Raw genomic sequence first — 18,682 nt, 5'->3', positions numbered from 1 at the left:
GCTGTGGGATTAATTTTGAGAAATAAAGAAGAAGCACAATATAATGTTGACACATTTAACTTCAAACATTTTTAAATAGTATTATTGTTTTATCACATTTATGTACACTAAGTCAAGGAACATTTTTTGTTTTATAATTGCCTAAATAGTAGTATGAGTTAATTCCTTCAGAGAGAGTTTTTCATTTTTTATTTTATGAAGAAATGACATAAAATTTCATAATCAAATAAAAGAATAACATACCATTATTTTCAAAGTAGTTACTCAGAGTACAAGACATAAACCAAAAAGATTGTTACAAGAAAGAGACAGATAATAACACAAATCTTTCTTTTCAACAGACTAATATAAGCTAGTAGTATAAATGTAACTAATTAGTATACATTGAATTATTTTTAAAATAACAGAATTTGTAATTTGGGGAAGTATTTGAGCTTTCTACTTCCTATTTATTTCTCTTCTATTTTGCTCTTTAGAGATATAAATTTTGATGATATATAATGTTTCTCATTTAAAAGAAATCATACAATATTTGAGTTTGTGTCTGACTTACTTCACTTAACATTATGTTCTCAAGTTGTATCCATTTATTTACCAATGACTCAAGTTTAACTTTCTCTTTGCTTACAAAGTTATAAATTTAAAAATATCTGTATATCAGCTGCTATAAAGCAGTCATATGAAGCAATATTTTATCCTAGAAAATATAATATGCATAATGTAATGTGGACTTTTAGGCTGGTTTGGCTCATTTATTCATGCTTTCTTTCTATTGGTATATCTTTGCCATACATAATGGTTACATTTATTATACAGAATTTGTACCTGTACATAAAATATCTTAACTCTTCTTTCCCATTTTCCTCACCTCCCTTTAACCCTTCTTCCCTTCCCTATTTACAAAGCTTTGTTTCCATTTTTTCTTGTATTTTCTCTTTTTAAAATCCCTTTCCCTTCCTCCTTCTCTTGTTCACTGTCCATTTGGATATGCTTTTGCTACTTCCCACTATCTTTCTTCCATTTTGCTCCTTATTTGGGTTTTTCACAAAAAGAGAAACAGTGTGATAGTTAAACTTGTGTATCTGATTTATTTCAGTTAAACTTACGGTCTCAAGGTATGTCCATTTACCTAAAAATGTCTCATTTATTCTTCTTTATGACAGATTAGTATTCAATTTTATGTTTTTTAAAAACTGCGTTTTATTTATCCTTTCATCCACTAATGGAGATACAGGCTGTTTCCAAGATTTACCTACTATAAATTATGCTGCTATAAACATGGCTACACATGTATCCTTCTATTATGATTGTAACTCTTTGGGAAAATGTCTAGAAGCAGAATAGCTAGGTCAGAAGGAATCTCTAGTTTTAGTTCTTTGAGAAATCTCCATACTGATTTTCATAGTAATTGTACCAATTTACACTCCTATTAACAATGTAGAAAAGTTCCTTTTTCATCAAATCTTTGATAGTAATTGTTGTTAGATTTTTCGTGATAGCCGTTCTTTCTGGGGTAAGATGGTAGTTCAGTGTAGTTTTAATTTGCGTTTCTCTTATGGCCAGTGATGTTGCACATTTTTATGTATTTATTGGCCATTATTCTTTTGAAAAGTGTCTGTTCATTTCAGTTGCTCACTTTTTGATTGAGACTTTTATTTTGGGGAGTCTTAAATTTTTTGAGTTCTTTATATGTTTCCAGTGTTAGCCCTCTATCCATGAAATTGCTGGAAAATTTTTTTTCTCGTTCTGTAGGTTGCTTTTTCACTCTGTTCATTGTTTGCCTAGCTTTGCAGAAGCTTTTTAAATCTTTATGATCCTATTCATTGCTTGTGTGTGTTATTTCTAGTGCCACTGGAATTCTGTTTAGAAAGTCCTTGACTATGTTTATGTCTCAAGAATTGTACTTGTATTGTCTTCCAGTAGATTGTTTCTGTTTTTAATATTTATATTTTTTATTCATTTTGATTTTTAGTTCAGTGCATGATGAGATATATGTGTCTAGACTCAATTTTCTACATGTGAATGTTTGGTTTTCCCTGCACCATTTATTAAGGAGGCTATCTTTCCTCCAGTATATACTTTTGACTCCCGTTTCAAAGATCAAAAAGCTGTATGTGCCTAGAGTTGTTTCTGCTTCTTCTGTTCCACTGGTCCACATGCTCATTTTTACGCTACTGCCATGCTGTTTTAGTCACTATAACTTTATCATAGGGCTTCAAGTGTGGGACTGTGATGCCGCTTTCTTTGATTTTGTTAGGTAGGATAATGTTTCCTATTCTGGGTCTTTTCTGGTTCCATATAAATTTTAGAATCTTGTCTGTTGCACTATAAGAAGTGATGTTGGGATTTTGATTGGGATTGCATTAAATCAGTATTTCAGTTATGGAAGTATAATCAGGAACAAGGGATAGTTTCCATTTTCTGATGTCCTGCTTGATTTCCTTTTCAGTCTAAAATAATTTTCATTGTGTTAATTCCTTAAGTTAATACCTTAGTATTTATTTTTTGATGCACTTGTGAATGATATTTTCCTAATTTTTTTCAATGACCTCATTATTAGTATATGGGAATTCTATTGATTTTTGTGTTTATTTTTTACCCTGCTACACTACTGAATTTAGTTATGAATTCTAGGAGTCTTTTGGTGGAGGCTTTTTGGATCTTGTAAGTAAAGGATCATATCATCTGTACATAATATTTTGTCATCATCCTTTTTTATACACATCCCTTTTATTTCTTTCTCTGGCCTGATTGCTCTGTTTTATTTATTTATTTATTTTAAAGGGAATAACACCAAATGAGATAAAATAAAACAGAGTCAATCAAAACAAAAGGATCAACCTAGTACATGACTTAAATAATGGCTGCCATAATGCCTCTTGTTATCTTCAAAAGAATTACCTATATCATCAGGCATTATAAAATTGAACAAAAAGTACAGAACAAAACCAATAAAAACAAAACATTGGAGACATTACAGGACTTCAAAAGAAGATAATAGTCCAACCAGAATGGCTATTATAGTGCATCTTATTGTCTTTACAGTAGTTAACTATACTATCAAACAAAATAGAATAGAATAAAATCAGTCAAAACAAAATAGTGAAAGCAATACTGGGCTTCATATCAATCCAACAGGAAATCAAAAATGGTTACTATAATATATCCTATCTTTGGAATAGCTGTCCATGCCATCAAATCTAATACAAGTAGACAAACAAACAGAATAAAACAAAACTAAAAAGAACTATGAAAACTATAATATGGGTTTCAAATTATGATAATAGGTTAATGATGGCCACTGCCTTCCCTTTTTAGACAATTCCTCCCCTTTCATTTTCACAGGATGTATTGCACATTTTGGATCCCACTAACTCCTTTAGTTTTTATATTAGGGAGGCAACCCGCTATTCACCTAAGTGATTCTGAACCTTTTTATCCCTGAGCATGATCTCAAGCTGTACCCATTTTCTGACTAATGTTTTGAGGACTGTGTTGAACAGGAGCAGTGATAGTGGATATTCTTGTCCTCTTCCTGCTTTTAGAGGGAAGGTTTTCAGTGTCTTCCAATTTAATATGATTTTGGCAGGAGGTTGGTCCTGAATAGCTTTTATGTCCTGTCCTTGAGATAAAGCTTGTTATAGCTATTTTCTCCAAGACTTTTTTTTCTTATCATGAATGGATGTTGGATTTTGTCAAAGACTTTTTCTACATTCATTGAGATGATTGTGTGATGTTGTTTTTGTCCTTGCTCCTATTATGTGAACTATATTTATTGATTTGTATATGTTGAACCATTCTTGCACTTGTATGAAGTCTACTTGGTCATAGTGTGTGATCTTTTTGTTAATTTACCACATTCTGTTTGCCAGTGTCTTGATAAGGATTTTTGCATCTATGTTCATTAGAGAAATTGGCTTATGGTGCTTTTTTGATTGAATCCTTGTCTGATATTGGGGTCAGGATAATGTCAGAGAATGCGTTTGGAATACTCCTTATCAATTTCATTAAAATGTTTGAGGAATATTAGTGTTTTGTCCTCCCTGAAATTATTGTAGAATTCGGTTGTGAATATATCAGGTCTTGGACTTTTAAAGTTAGTACTGATTTTGTTTTGTTTTGTTGTGTTGTGTTGTTTCTTAAATTACTGCTTTACTTTCATTGCATTATTGGGCTATTCAAGATTTAAAATCTTTCGTGAGTTTTGGAAATTCTTATGCATGTAGAAATCTTTTGATTTCTTCTGAGTTGTCTGATTGTTTGGAACATATGTTGTGAAATAGTTGCTAAAAACTTTCCAGATTTTTTTTTTCTTTTAAAGAGGGTAAAACAAAACAAAACAGATCAGAAGAAAACAATGTAAGTGACACAGTATTTAAATGCAAGACAAAAGGAGACCTACAGTGGCTACCATAATATCTCTTGTTTTCTTCTAAATAGTTGTCTATTTCTTCAGACACAATGAATTCATACACAACAAAATAGTATAAAACTGATCAGAACAGGGTGATCAAGGCATTATAGGCCTTCAAAGCCAGACAATAGGAAAATCAACAATGGCTACCGTAATGTCTCTCGTTCTCTTCAAAATAGCTGTCTATACCTTTATGCATGCTGAAATTAAATAATATAAAACAGACTAAAACCACTCTAAACAATGAACAAAAGTATTACTGGATTTCACAGCATGACAATAGGAAATCAGCAATGGATACCATAATGTCTCTTTTTTCTTCAAAGTAGCTGTACATATCATCATATATAATACAATCATTCTCGGTAAGTTGTTTAGGAGAAGTTCTAGGCATGTATAAACCTCTACATGTATATCTATCCTTTCTGCATTACAGCGAAATACAAAACAAAACAAATTACCAGAAAAACAAGAAACAAAAAAGACAAGTAACAATAGCCAAGAGCCTAAAAGAATGACAACACAGGCCTTCAAAACAGGGTGGTAGGAGCATAACTAAGGTTATTACTTTACATAGCTGTCTTCAAAAGAATTCCTCAGATCACCAGACACAAACATGCAAAATTTATCTATGAATGTTAACTGTTTTGTTCCAAGAACTAATAGAATTTGTAGCACAATCATCTTAGCTATCTTAAATGTGTTTATACAAATTTATATATTTTTTCTTTTCCCTGTGTTTTTTCCCTCCATTTCCTTGAGTTATTTTTTTTTCCTCTATGAGCAGATTCTTACCCTTTCACAGTATTTATTGAGGATTTTGTATCTTATATACTCTTACTCTAGGGAGACAATACAGTATTGACACATGTGAGTTTGATTTGTTTCACTTATGAATATGGCCTCAAGCTGCATGTATTTACTTATAAAAATCTTATTGTGGGGGCTGGGGATTTAGCTCAGTGGCATAAGCGCCGGCTTTGCAAGCAGGCAGTCGTGAATTCGATCCCTGGTACCGATAAGACAAAAAAAAAAGTCTTATTGTGGTCATTCTTTATAGCTGAGTAGTACTCCATTATATAAAAGTACCACATCTTTTTTTATTCATTCCTCTGTTGAAGGACATTTAGGTTGTTTCCAAGATCTGGCTATTACAAATTGTGCTGCTATAAACATGGGTGCACATATATCACTGTGGTATGATGTTTTCAGTTCTGGGAATATGCCCAGAAGTGGAATAGTTGGGTCAAATGGGACTTCCAGTCCCAGATTTTTGAGGAAGCTCCAGACTGACCTCCACAGTGGTTGTATCAGTCTACACTCCCATCAACATTGAAGAATAGGTTTTTTTTGTTTTTTTTTTACCCACAGCCTCTCCAGTATTTTGTTGTTGTTGATTTTCTTTGTCCTGGCCATTCTTTCTGGAGTAAGATGGAATCTCAGTGTTGTTTTAATTTGCATTTCTCTAATGACCAATGATGCTGAACATTTTTTTCATGTATTTATTTTCTATTTGTATTTCTTCATCTGAGAAGCGTGTATTTATCTCAGATGCCCATTTTTGGATTGTGTCTTTGAATTTCATGGGTCTGATTTCTTAAAATTCTTTATGTGTTCTAGACAGAAGTCTTTGGTCTGAGGGACAGTTGACTAAGATTTTTTTCAGAATTCATGGGTTTCCTTTTTACTCCATTGGGGATTTCTTTTGATATGCAAAAACTTTTATAAGATGAGATCTCAGTTATTGATTCTGGATGTATTTCCCTTGTGGTTTGATTTTTGTTCATGAATTGTCTGCCTAGCCCTATGCCTTCAAGATTTCCACCTACTTTGACTTCTAGCACATTCAGTGTTTCTATTTTAATATTTAGATCTTTGATTCATTCTAATTTAGTTTAGTGCATGGTGATAGGCATGCGTCTGGTTTTAGTTTTCGGCATATGGAGAGCCAGTTTTCCCAGTACCACTTATTAAAGAGACTATCTTTCTTCCAGTGAACATGTTTGGCCCCTTTGTCAAAGATAAGGTGGCTGAGTATGTGTGTAGTTATACTTGTATCTTCTAATCTATTCCATTGATCTTCAGGTCTGTTTTTATTCCAGTACCATGCATATTTTATTATAGTAGCTTTGTAGTCTAATGTCAAGTCAGGGATTATGATGCCTCCAGCCTTGCCTTTGTTACCCAGAATTGCCATAATAGGATTTATAGGTCTTTTCTGGTTCCAGATGACTTTTATGAATGATTTCTCTGGACTTATGAGGTATGCTAGTGATATTTTGATTGGAATTGCATTAAATCGGTGTAACAGTTTTGGGAGAATGGTCATTTTCACAATGTTTGTTCTTTCCATGAACAAGGAATGTCTTTCCATTTTCTGAGATCCTCTTCAGTTGCTGTTTTCAGGGTATTATAATTTTTGCTGAATAGATCTTTTATATCTTTTTTTAGATTGATTGCTAAGTATTTCATTTTTTTTATAAGATTGTGAAAGATGTGGTTCCCCTTATTTCTCACTGAGTTCCTTGTTTGTGTACAGGAATGCTTTTGAGTTTTGAGTGTTGAGTTTGTATCCAGCTACATTATTGAATTTGGTTATTATATCTAGAAGTCTTTCAGTGGTGTTTTGAGGGTCTTTTATGTAGAGTATCATATCATCTGCAAATAATGATAATTGAACTTGTTGCTTTCCTGTCCTTATTCTTTTTATTTCTCTCTCTTGTCTAATTGCCTGGGCTGTGTTTCCAGAGCTACATTGAGTAGGAATGGTGATAATGGACATCCTTGTCTTGTTCCTGATTTTAGATGGAAAGTTTTCAGTTTTTGTCCATTTAATAAGATGTTGGCTGTTGGTTTAATCATATATATGGCTTTTGTCAGATTGAGGTAAAGACCATGTATTCTGATTTTCTATAGAATTTTTATCATGAATGAGTGTTGAATTTTGTCAAAAGCTTTTCCTGCATCTATTGAAATGATCATGTGATTCTTGTGTTTGGCTCTGCTGATATGGTGTATTATGTTTAATGATTTGCATACATTGAGTGGCCCCTGCATTTCTGAAATGAATCCCACTTGATTATGGTGTATAATCTTCTTGATGATTTGCTGAATTCAGTTTGCCAGTACTTTATTGAGAATTTTTGCATCTATGTTTACTAAGGAGATTGGCCTGTAGTTCTCTTTTTTGGTTGGTCTTTCTCTGCTTTGGGTATTAGGGTAATATTTGCTTTCTGGAATGAGTTAGGAATAATTGCTTTCCTGTCAGTTTCATTGAAGAGTTTGAAGAGTGTTGGCATTAAGTCTTCCCTGAATTTCTTGTACAATTCCACAGTGAATCCTTCAGGACCTGGACTTTTCTTTGATGGTAAGGTTTTAATTACATTTTCAATTTCATTAATTGAAATTGAGTTATTCAGCAGTTTTTCATCTTAGTGATCCAGTTTTGGTAACTCATACATTTCAAGGACTCTGTCTATTTTTTTCTGTATTAGCAAACCTGTGAGAGTGGAGGTTTTTGGAGTAGGTATTGATGATCGTCTGTATTTCCATAGGATCTGTAGTGATTTCACCCTTTTCATTCGTTATTGCATGACTTTGAGTTTTTTCTTTCCTTTTTAAAATTAAGTTGACTAGGGGCTTATCGATTTCATTTATTCTTTCAAAGAACCAATTCTTTGATTCATTAATTCTTTGCATTGTTTTGTTAGTCTCTATTGCATTGATTTCTGCTCTGATCTTTATAACTTCCTCCATTCTTTTGGCTTTGGGCTTGACTTGCTCTTCTTTCTTTATATGTTTGAGGTGTAGCATTAGGTTGTTCAGTTGTGTTCATTTTGTTTTCCTGATGTGGAAATTCACTGCAATAAATTTTCCTCTGAAGACTGCTTTCATTGCACCCCACAGGTTCCAGTAGGTTGCATTTGTATTTTCATTTGCTTATAGATATTAATTTGTTCTTTAATTTCCTCTGTTACCCACTGATTGCTTAGGAGTGCATTATTTAATTTCCATGTGTTTTTGGAGTTTTTGCAGTTTCTTTTGTCTTTAATTTCTAGTTCTGTGGCACTATGTTCAGATAAAATGCATGGGATAGTTTCAATTCTTTTGCACTTACTTAAGCATGTTCTGCAGGCTAGTACATGGTCTATTTTAGAAAATGTCCCATATATTCTGAGAAGAATGTGTATACTGCTGAGAAGAATGTATATTCTTATGTTGTTGGATGGAACACACTGTATATGTCTATCAAGTCCATTTGTTCACAGGTGTGATTCAGTTCTGTTATTTCTTTGCTGATTTTCTGTCTAGTTGACCTTTCTCTTTGTGTCAATGGGGCGTTAAGGTCTCCTGATATAATTCTATTATTGTTTGTTTGATTTTTAATTTCTATTAATTTATGTTTTATGTAAATGGGTGCTCCCAAATTTGGTGCATACATATTTAAGATTGTTATCTCTTCCTCTTGAAGTTCTCTCTTAACTACTACGTAGTGACCTTCTTTGTCTCTTACATTGTCTGCAAACAGAATAACTACCTCTGCTTTTGGGGGGGGTTCTTGTTGCATGAAATATTGTTTTCCATTTTTTGACTTTCAGTCTGTGAATTTCCTTTTGGGTTAAATGGGTGTTTTGTGTACAGCATATGGTTGGATGATGGTTTTTGGTACTTTCTGCCAACCTGTTGCTTTTAATTGGTGAATTGTGGCCATTTACATTAGTGTTTATAAGTGATATATATTTATTTTTGTCATGTTACCTTTCTGCTGTTGGTTCTTTACCTGTCCTTTTGTTTGTTTGTTTATGTTGCTTAGTGTTTTATTCTTGTTGACATTCTTGAGGTTGTAATTATTTTCCTGTCCATCTAGAGTATCTATCATTATTCTTTGCAGGTTTGGTTTGGTGGTCATGATGTTCTTCAGCTGTTCTTTGTTGTGGAAGCATCTTATTTCTTCATCAATTTTGAAGGACAGTTTTGCAGGGTCTGTCAATCTGGATTGGAAGTCATTTTCCTTTAGGATCTGAACACTGTATGTTCCTCACTCCGTGCTCTTATTGACTTTATTGTTTGTATTGCAAAGTCTGCTGTGATTCTGATGGGCTTTCATTTATAGGTGATCTGTCTCTTTTAATATGCTCTTATGTTGAATTTCTGGGATGTTAATTGATGTATGTTTAGGTGTAGTTTTATTTTGATTATGGCTATTTGGAGTTCTATATGCTTCACTTATCTGAATGCTAGTTTCCATTGACATGTTTTTAGCTATTCTGTAAATAGTCTTTTGATATCATTTATATTTGTTTGTTTGCACCTATCAATATTATGTTGTTTTTCATTGCATCATCTTGCAGCTATTGAATTGTTATTTCCTGATTCCTTGTTATTTTTAAAAGATCTTTCCTTTCCTGTTCACTTGCTGCAATCTTGTTTTCAAGGTCAAAGTCTGTCTTCACTTTCGTTGAGGTTGTTTTGCCAACTTTTGATGGAATTTTTGATTTCCTGTATATCTCTTTGAATCTGTTTCATGCATTCTGTTTCTTATATTGTTCATTCAAAGTTTCCATCTTTGTGCAGTGTTTCTCTACTTTTCAAACTATGTCCTTCTTAGATGTGGTCAGCATTTCTTTTATTATGTTTATGATTTCTTCTTTACCTGGGAGATTATTTCTAATCTGAGTTCCTTTCTAGCTTCCTGGAGTTGTTTCTTTACTTTAGTAGCTATAATTTCAGGAGTTTCAGGTGTATGGCTTATATTATTGTCTATGTCCATGTCTTTTAGGCCTGCTTGGAATGGGCTGGAGGTTTGAGATTGCATTTTGCCTTTCTTTTTGTCATTTTCCTATATTTCCCTAGGGAAGCTGAAAGCAAGGTCCCAGTTTCTTGGGTTGGGAATGTCTGTCCATACTCCAGGGAGTTTCCCTAGTTGAGTCAAGGTCATTAATCACGCCTTACCTGCCACTCAGGGTTGCTGGTCAGGGCCCAACTACGCTCAGAGGGACCTTCCCGAAGATCTTTGGTGATGGGGGATGATGGATGGGGCCCCATCAGGCTGCAAGGCACATGCCAAGGTTGCAGGCTGATTGGAGATCACTGCACAGGCTTTTGATTCATGAGGCAGAACACAGGCAGCTCCTGGGCACTCAGGGTCACTGAGCAGAGCTCAACTAGGCCCAGAGGGACCTTCCCGAGTGTCCTCTGGTGATGGGGCTTGCTGGGCAGGGCCCTGCCAGGCTCCAAGTGATATGTGGAGGCTGCACAGCTGGATGAAGATAACTGCATAGGCTTTCAGCTTGTGAAGAGGAGCACAGGGGGCTTTGGGCCACTAGGGGGTTGCTGGGCGGGGCCCAGATAGGCCCAGAGGGACCTTCCTGAAGGTCCTCCAGTAATCAGCTTTCCAGAGTTTGATAGTATCTGTTGTGATTCTGCCTTTTTCTTTTATAAAGTTTTGTCTCTTTGTGTTTTTTTGCTAAGATTGGCTAAGGTTTTGAATATTATATCTGTTCTTTCAAAGAACCTGTTCTTCATTCATTGATTCTCTACATATGTTTTTTTAGTTTTCACTCCATTAATAGCTCTAATTTTTATAATTTTCTTCCTTGTACAAGCCCTTGGCTTAGATTGTTCTTATTTTTCTAAGGCTTTGAGATACATCATTAGGTTATTTATTTGAGTTCATTCTGTGTTTCCAATATGGACATCCATTACTATACACTTTCCCTCGTAGGACTGGTTTCATCATGTCCATAAGTTCTGTTATGTTGGCATTATCATTTAATTCTAAAAACTGTTTTTATTTCTCCCTTAATTTCTTTGTGACTCATTGATTATTTAAGTAGGTTGTTTAACTTTTATATGTTTGCATCATTTCTGTGGTTTCTTTTGCTATTGATTTCTAGTTTCATTGTACTATGATCTGATAAAAGGCTCAGTAAAATTTCAGTTCTTTTGCATTTACTTAGGTGTACTTTATTAACTAGTATATGGTCTATTTTGAAAAAAGTACCGGGGCTGGGGATTTAGCTCAGCATCATAAGCATCTGCCTTACAAGTAGGCAGTCATGAGTTCGATCCCCGGTACCGATAAAAAGGAAAAAAGACAAGAAAAAAGTACCATATATAGTCAAGAAGAATGTGTGCAGTGATATTTTGTTTGTCAAATAGGACCACTTGAACTTCCCAGTACTTCAACAGCAAAGTTTTAAAAAATGCACTCAGTGTTCATAACTTGGCTTAATAGTCAACCCAAAAATCCAGTTTGAAAAAACCTTTGCAGGCCAAAAGTGAGTCATCATCTCTTGCAGTGTACATAGAAAATCACTTCAGTTTTCAGCATTTCTCTCCTCTAGACAACATACAGTGCTTGTGTTGGTGCATTAAGACATTTGTCATTGCACTTTTCTTTTTTGCACTTTATTTGTATAAAATGTCATAATCAGCTCGAAAGAGCTACCAGCAGTAAAACTAAGGAGAAAACAGAGCTGAAGAAAGAAATGTGAAGTAAATCAGACATGCAAGTGTAAACATTGTATTGTCTCACTAGTGTGAGAAGCTGAAAGAAACAATATATGTATACATATATATATAAAATACAGTTGATAGTTATACTACTTATTTCTCTGAGTTCACTGAAGAAAAAGGTCTGTGCTGGTACTGTTCAGACAGTTGAATGAATGCAGCTGTGCTCTGGGTGACTGATTTGAGGATGGCAGTGTTCAGTGTGTGTACTATTGTCCCAGTTGTTGTATTTTGAAATTTCATTTTATTTTTTCTCTTTGCAATAAATTAGATTTTTAAAAAAGACAGAAACCATTACAGAATTTGTTAAAATCCTGGAAAATGAATTTATATGTAATTTTTGAACTTCAGAACCAATGGTTTGGTTTTCCATTATTTCTTATGGGAAAAAAATGCGAGCTTTTCAAACTTTTTGATGTTCAAAAGTGCATTTGCAATGAATTGAGTTTGACGAATAAGGTATCACTATACTTCGTTGTTGTTAGGTAAAACTCATCTGTTGATATCTATGTATTAAGTCTATTTCTTTGAAGATGTGGTTCAGCTATGATATTTCTTTGTTGCCTTTTGTTTGGTTGATCAATGTATTTGTGATATTGGGGTATTGAGATCCCCCACCGTAATCATACTTATGTTTATCTGATCTTTTATGCCTACAAGAGTTTGTTTTATGAAATTGGGTGCTCTGTGGTTTGGTGCATATATAATTATAATAAGTATCTCTTCTGGTTGAATAATTCTGCTAACCAATATGGAATGTTCTTTTTTGCCTCTTTTGATCAGCTTTGATTTGAATTCCATTTTAAAAATAGGATAGGTACTCCTGTAGGCTTTTAGGTTCCTGTTGAATAGAATATTGCTTTTTACCCTTTTATTTTTAGTTTATGGATTTCTTTTCGTGTTAAATGTATTTCTTCTATACAACATACCACTGGATTTTGGTTCTTCATTCAACTAATCTGTGTCTTTACATTATAATTATAATTGATAGATATTGACTTATAACTGTGTTAATTTCCTGTTGCTATTTTACTTTCTTTGCCTTTTTTTACCTCATGTATTCATTTTATTGGACCTTTTGGTATTATTAACTTCATTGTCTTCTATGATATACTTGGGAATATTTTGGAGTGTTTGTTAGATTGGCATGCATGAATTTCTTTAGATTTTCTTTGTCATGGAAGTATCTTATTTCTCCATCAATTTTGAAAGACAATTTTGTGGACTATACCAGTCGTTATTTAAAGTTAATTTTCTTTAAGAGCTTTAAGCATTTCCAGTGCTCTCTTTGCCTTAAGGTTTATATTGAGAAATCTGTTGTAATTCTGATAGGTTTTCCTTTATAGTGATTTTCTGCTTTTCTCTAGCAGCCATTAAGATTGGGTTCATGTGTTATATTTGTGGCATTTTAATTATTATGTCACATGTAGTGTGTTTTGTTTGTTTGTTTGTTTGCTTGCTTTTCATCATGGGTCTTCAGGGTTCTATATATTTCACTAATCTGTATGGTAAATTCTTTTTCCAAGCCTGGAAAGTTTTCCGCAAAGCAGGTTTTTTATGCCCTTTGTGTACTACATTCTGCTATTTCACTAATTCTAATTACTCTTATATTAGACTTCTTGAATCATTTAGGAGCTGTTGGATGAATTTTTCATGTTCTTTTGTTGTTTTTAAGGCATTTTATGGATCACTAATTGATCACTGATCACAGTCCACTGGGGCTCACATATGTTTGCATTGGTTGCTTCTGCTACCCATAGTTTCAGTCATTGTTTTTTTTCTTTTCTTTTTTTCTTTTTCCTGCTGGATTTCTATTTGGAACTTTCTTATGGACTTCTTTCTTTTTTTAATGAGCATTCTAATTCATGTTTGGTGTCTCTTTTTTAAGCTCCACTGTTTATTAGTGTTTTCTTTAAACTTGCTGATCATTTGTTTCATTATAGTCATTGTGTGATTAGTTATATCTTCTTCAAATTTGCCAAGCACATTATAGAACTGTTCTTTTTTTTTTTCTCCTCCATTGGTACCTTTCCAACCCATGCCCCCTGCAGCTTTTGGTTTCTTTCACCTCATTTCCCCCTTTACTGATTTTTGGGGGGTTGGGTATTTTGGGAGGCCTTTTATTGCCTTGCCTTTTCGTATTTCTGGATTGATTGTTTTTGTGCTAGGTTTTGCAAATTCTTTGGTCCAGTGCTCTAGTCTTTGGCAGCAGACCACAGTATTGCTCATGATCCCTCAGACAACCCAGATATTAGCACAGGGAGGGAACCAGTTGCCAGCTACTGTTACGTTACTTTGTCGATGGTAGTAGACTCAATGACGACAATTGTGTTAAATATCAACTAAATATTGACAAGTCTAGAAACCACTCCTGAACAGCCTTTCACCAAAACACTGACTTTAGTGAAGATAATGTCTCCTCATGTTTACCTACAGTAATTCAGAGCATTGATTGCTGCTCAATGTTGGTAGTCATGCCAGAGCTCAAACATACCACTAGATTAAATGCCTAGCCTCTTACCACAGAATATGGGCCCATGGTCTTCCTGACCTGAGTCTGGGCCTCCCAGAGGAATCCAGGATGTCCCTACTTAGCTCTCTTTGTCTATTTTACAAGACTGTCTCTCATCCAGTCTCTGAAAGTGTATCACTTCAGTCCTGAAGTGAGACCCTCCCATTGGATGTTGGTCCTCTCCTCAATCAGGTCAGTATGTTGGTTGTCAACTCTATTTCCCAGTGATGTGCAAAACCCAAGGACTAAAAGTGTGCTTGGGCACTTGCTTTTCAACTCCTCCACGCTCAAGTGTGGGTCCCTGGTGGGCTGCTACACTGTCTGGGGAAAGGTGGGCGCTTTCTAGGTCCTCCAGGCTTGGGTGTGGGTCCTCAGAGGACTAAAGCATCAGTTGGGGCAGATATTTAAAACAATAAAAAGACACTAGGGAGAAAATCTTTGTATAAAGTTTGCTAAACTGAGCAAGGTATGTATGTGTAATTTTTTTCTTTTGTATCAGGGATTGAACTCACAGCCTTGTGCTTGCCACGCAGGTGCTTATGCTACTGAGCTAAATCCTTGGCCCCTGTATGTGTAATTTTTTAAAAAAAATTATTGAGATATAATTCATGACAATACAGTCTATCCATTTGTAAAAAAATGTTAAACTTAATAATTTGTAGTGGCCACACATATAACCATCACCAAAATAAACTCCATGCTTTTCGCTATCATCTTCCTATTCCTACCACATTGTCAGCCATGGACTATTGATCTACTTTCTTTCTCTACAGATTCCCCTGTTGTGATCATTTCATATATGTGGAATCATACTATATAGTCTTTCGTGATTGGCTTCTTTCATGTTACGTAATATTTTCATTTATATTATAGCATATATTCACTACCTTATTTTTAAGACTTGATATTGTTAGGTGGGTATATCACATTTTGTTTATCTGTTCCTCAAATGGCAGAAATCTTGATTATTTCTTTTAGTTACCATGAATACTATTGCTATCAACATCATATGTAAAGTTTTTATGGGGCATATATCTTCAGTGTTCTTTGGTGTATTCTTTGGAGTAATATTTTTGGCTCATATCATTGCTCTTTCTAAAGTAGACAAGCCATTGGACATCACCAGTGGCAGAGTTTGAGGGTTCTGCTGTCTCCACATCTTCAAAAGTATTTGGCATTATCTGACCGTTTGATTATAGCTATGCCATTAAATGTGGTGTGGTATCTCGCTTTAGTTTTGGTGTGGTTTTGCTTGTTGATTAATGATGCCAAGTATCTTTTTATGTGCTTATTGGCTGTTTCGTGTATATTCCTTGAAGAAATATTTTAGTTCAATTTCTTTGTCCGGTTTTATTTGGTTCTTTTTTTTTGTCTTTTTGAGACAGGGTCTCACTATGCAGTTCAGGCTGGCCTTGGCCTCACTTGTAGCCCAGGATGGTCTCGAACTTGCAAATGATTCTCCTGCCTCAGCCTCCCAAGTGCTGGGATTACAGGAATGCACCACCACACCTGGTTTCTTTGTCCAGTTTTCAATTGGATCATTTGCCTTTTTATTTACTGACTTTAGGAGTTTTTATTTTTTTCTAAATATATGACTTTTATCAGATTAATTATTAGTTATTTGTGTCCTGTGGGTTTTGTGTCACTTTCTTGATGTTTCAAACATTTGAAACAACAGTTTTTGCTGCTTATGATTGCTTTTCTTTCTTTCTTCCTTTTTTTTTTTTTTTTTGGTATCATATCTAAGAATCCTTCACCAACTGTAACATCATGAACATTTTACTGGTGGTTTTCTTCTAAGATTTTTATAGTTTTAGGTTTTACTTTTAGGTCTTTGATTCATTTGAATCAGTTTTTGTAGATGGTATGAGGTAAAACTTGAACTTCATTCATTTTCATGTGGTAGTCTAGTTGCTTTAACACTGTGGAGTTTTTGGTTTTTTGGTACCAGGGATGGAACTCAGGACCCTAGACTCACAAGCCAGGCATTTATGTCACTGAGCTAAATCCCCAGCCCCTGTAACGCTGTTTCTTAAAGCCTTTTCTTTCCTGCATAGGATAGTCTTGATACCTTTTTGAAAATCAAATGACAACAGATATATAGGTTATTACTAAACTGTCAGTTTTAGTCCATCAATCTGTATGTCTATCCTTATATAAGACAAGCATTTGATTTTGAAGGATTTTTTGCTTTTTTTGTGTGTTTATCCTTAAAGAGTATTAATTTCCAAGAACACTTTTTTTTTTAGTTTTCAAGTAATGTATAATTTTTAGTCATGATGATAAGACTAATTATATCAGAAATATTGATTAATCTAGAATTACATACTTGACTCTCTTTGCAAGGAAGCTAAATTCTGGGTTCATGACTCTCAGGCTTTTACACTGCTCTCACAAGTAAGTTGTTCCATACAGATGTGCTCAGGCAACAGCAGAGAACGACAGAGCCGTGTGTTACTCTGAGGCCAGGCAGCTGGGCAGAATGCTCCCCTTGCTAAGTGGTTTGCTCCTATGCATCAGTGACTGCAGCGTTACCCATTTCTGCAGCTTTACAGTTACTTTTCTTCAGTTGTTGAAATGATAAATATTGCACCTGTGGATTCTAAAGGCTTTATTAATTACAGATATATTTTAATGTATTGCTCAGATTTCGCATTGCTGAGACACAATGCCCAATGCTCACAACTTAAGGACAAATTTAGTTGAGCTTACAGTTCAGAGATTTTGGTCCATGGTTGGCCAGGTCCAAGGCAGGCATATCACAGTGGAAGATGCTTTATTCATAGCAGATGATACTTCATTCATGGCAGCATAGAAGCAGAGCTTGGAAACGGTGCCAGAGAGGACCAGGGAAGAACACACATGCTACCCAAGGCCATGCCTCCTTGATCCACTGCGATACACCCAAGAGCTTGCTCTACTAATCTGCTCAATGTTTCTTAATCCAATGAAATTCACACAGCAGGATTAACACACCTGATAATTTTTCAAACTGGTTCTTTTTTAAAAATAATTCTTACAAAAAGGGCAGCAATTTAGCTCTGTGGCATAAGAGCCTGCCTGGCAAGCACAAGGTCACGAGTTCGATCCCCGGTACCACAAAAAAAAGAAATCTTAATTATTTCTTTCATTTATTTAATCATATGGAAAATACGTTTTATATCTCAAGGCATTTTTAGGCCATGTGATTTAATGGTGGTGGGGAGACAGATGAAATATGTCATGGAGGGTTTGGTTTTTTTTTTTTTTTTAGTGGTGTAAAAACAAGAAGCAAATAAGTAAAATAAATACTATGAACAATAAGGAAGTACCCTGAAAGATGGAGAAAAGAAAGCCTGCCTGAAGACTTAACAGTGTATATGGTCCTAAGGAGTGCTACCACCACAAGATCCAAAGCTTTGGTTTTGCTTTAAATGGACAGTTCTCTGATACGTAAAAGAGAAGTTAAGAATACCATGCAAAATGAAGTGTGATTCTGAGAACATTTCAGTTACGATGCTTACATAATTTAGCTTTCTTCATCCTATGGATAACAAGATACGATCCATGTAACATTCACTGCAAAATTCAGATGGGTACTTAGCCAGCCATGTGCTTTGGAGGATTCCTACATGGACATCTTATTCTCAGAGATACAGCTTTCCTCTTGTCCTCCATTTATGGCTGCAGTACTCAGATAGTTACAAATGCTTGCCCTACTCTATTTTGTTTTATTTTCTTCTGTATTGTATTAGCTTCTAAACATACTACGCCATTTACTTATTGAGCATATTTACTGTTCGTTTCCTTCTGTTAGTAGGTAAATGCTGGCATGTGAATTGTCCTTTTTTCACTGACATTCACGAGTGTCTGGAGCTTAGTAGTTTCAATGTATATTTTTTAAAAGAATGAATATTCAAGGGCTGATTTGAATTACATTCCCTTAAATTTAGACCTCTTGGGCTATTTTTGACTGTTATGACTAGTCCCTGACCTAGAAGCTTTGTACTTATTAGCTTTACACTCCGTTCCTTTCAAGGTAGGTTTTTTTTTTTTTTTTTTTTTTTTTTTTTTTTAGTCTATAAATGAGGATCTAAAAGCTCATTTGAAAAACATTTTTTAAATTACATTTTTATTTCTTACAAAGGTCATATCATTAAAAAGTTAACCCAAGATTTGAACACTGTTCTGCCTGGTCTCATCTTCAGTTTTTTGTGATTTAAAAATCTCAAGGACATAATCATTTTTTCAAGTAATAACTG

General features: G+C 34.5%; 1 protein-coding gene across 6 annotated transcripts in view; it reads left to right on the top strand.

Moving 5' to 3' along the window:
• Nme7 (NME/NM23 family member 7) overlaps window positions 1-18,682 on the top strand; it is a 226,127-nt gene that overhangs the window by 140,485 nt on the left and 66,960 nt on the right. The window lies entirely within an intron of this gene.

Source organism: Cavia porcellus, unplaced genomic scaffold (genome assembly GCF_034190915.1).
Source record: "Cavia porcellus strain 051 isolate PalLab524CR breed Dunkin Hartley unplaced genomic scaffold, mCavPor4.1 scaffold_7, whole genome shotgun sequence".
NCBI lineage: Eukaryota > Metazoa > Chordata > Mammalia > Rodentia > Caviidae > Cavia > Cavia porcellus.
The sequence above is the reverse complement of the archived record's forward strand: the minus strand, read 5'-3'. Positions and strand labels throughout refer to the sequence as shown.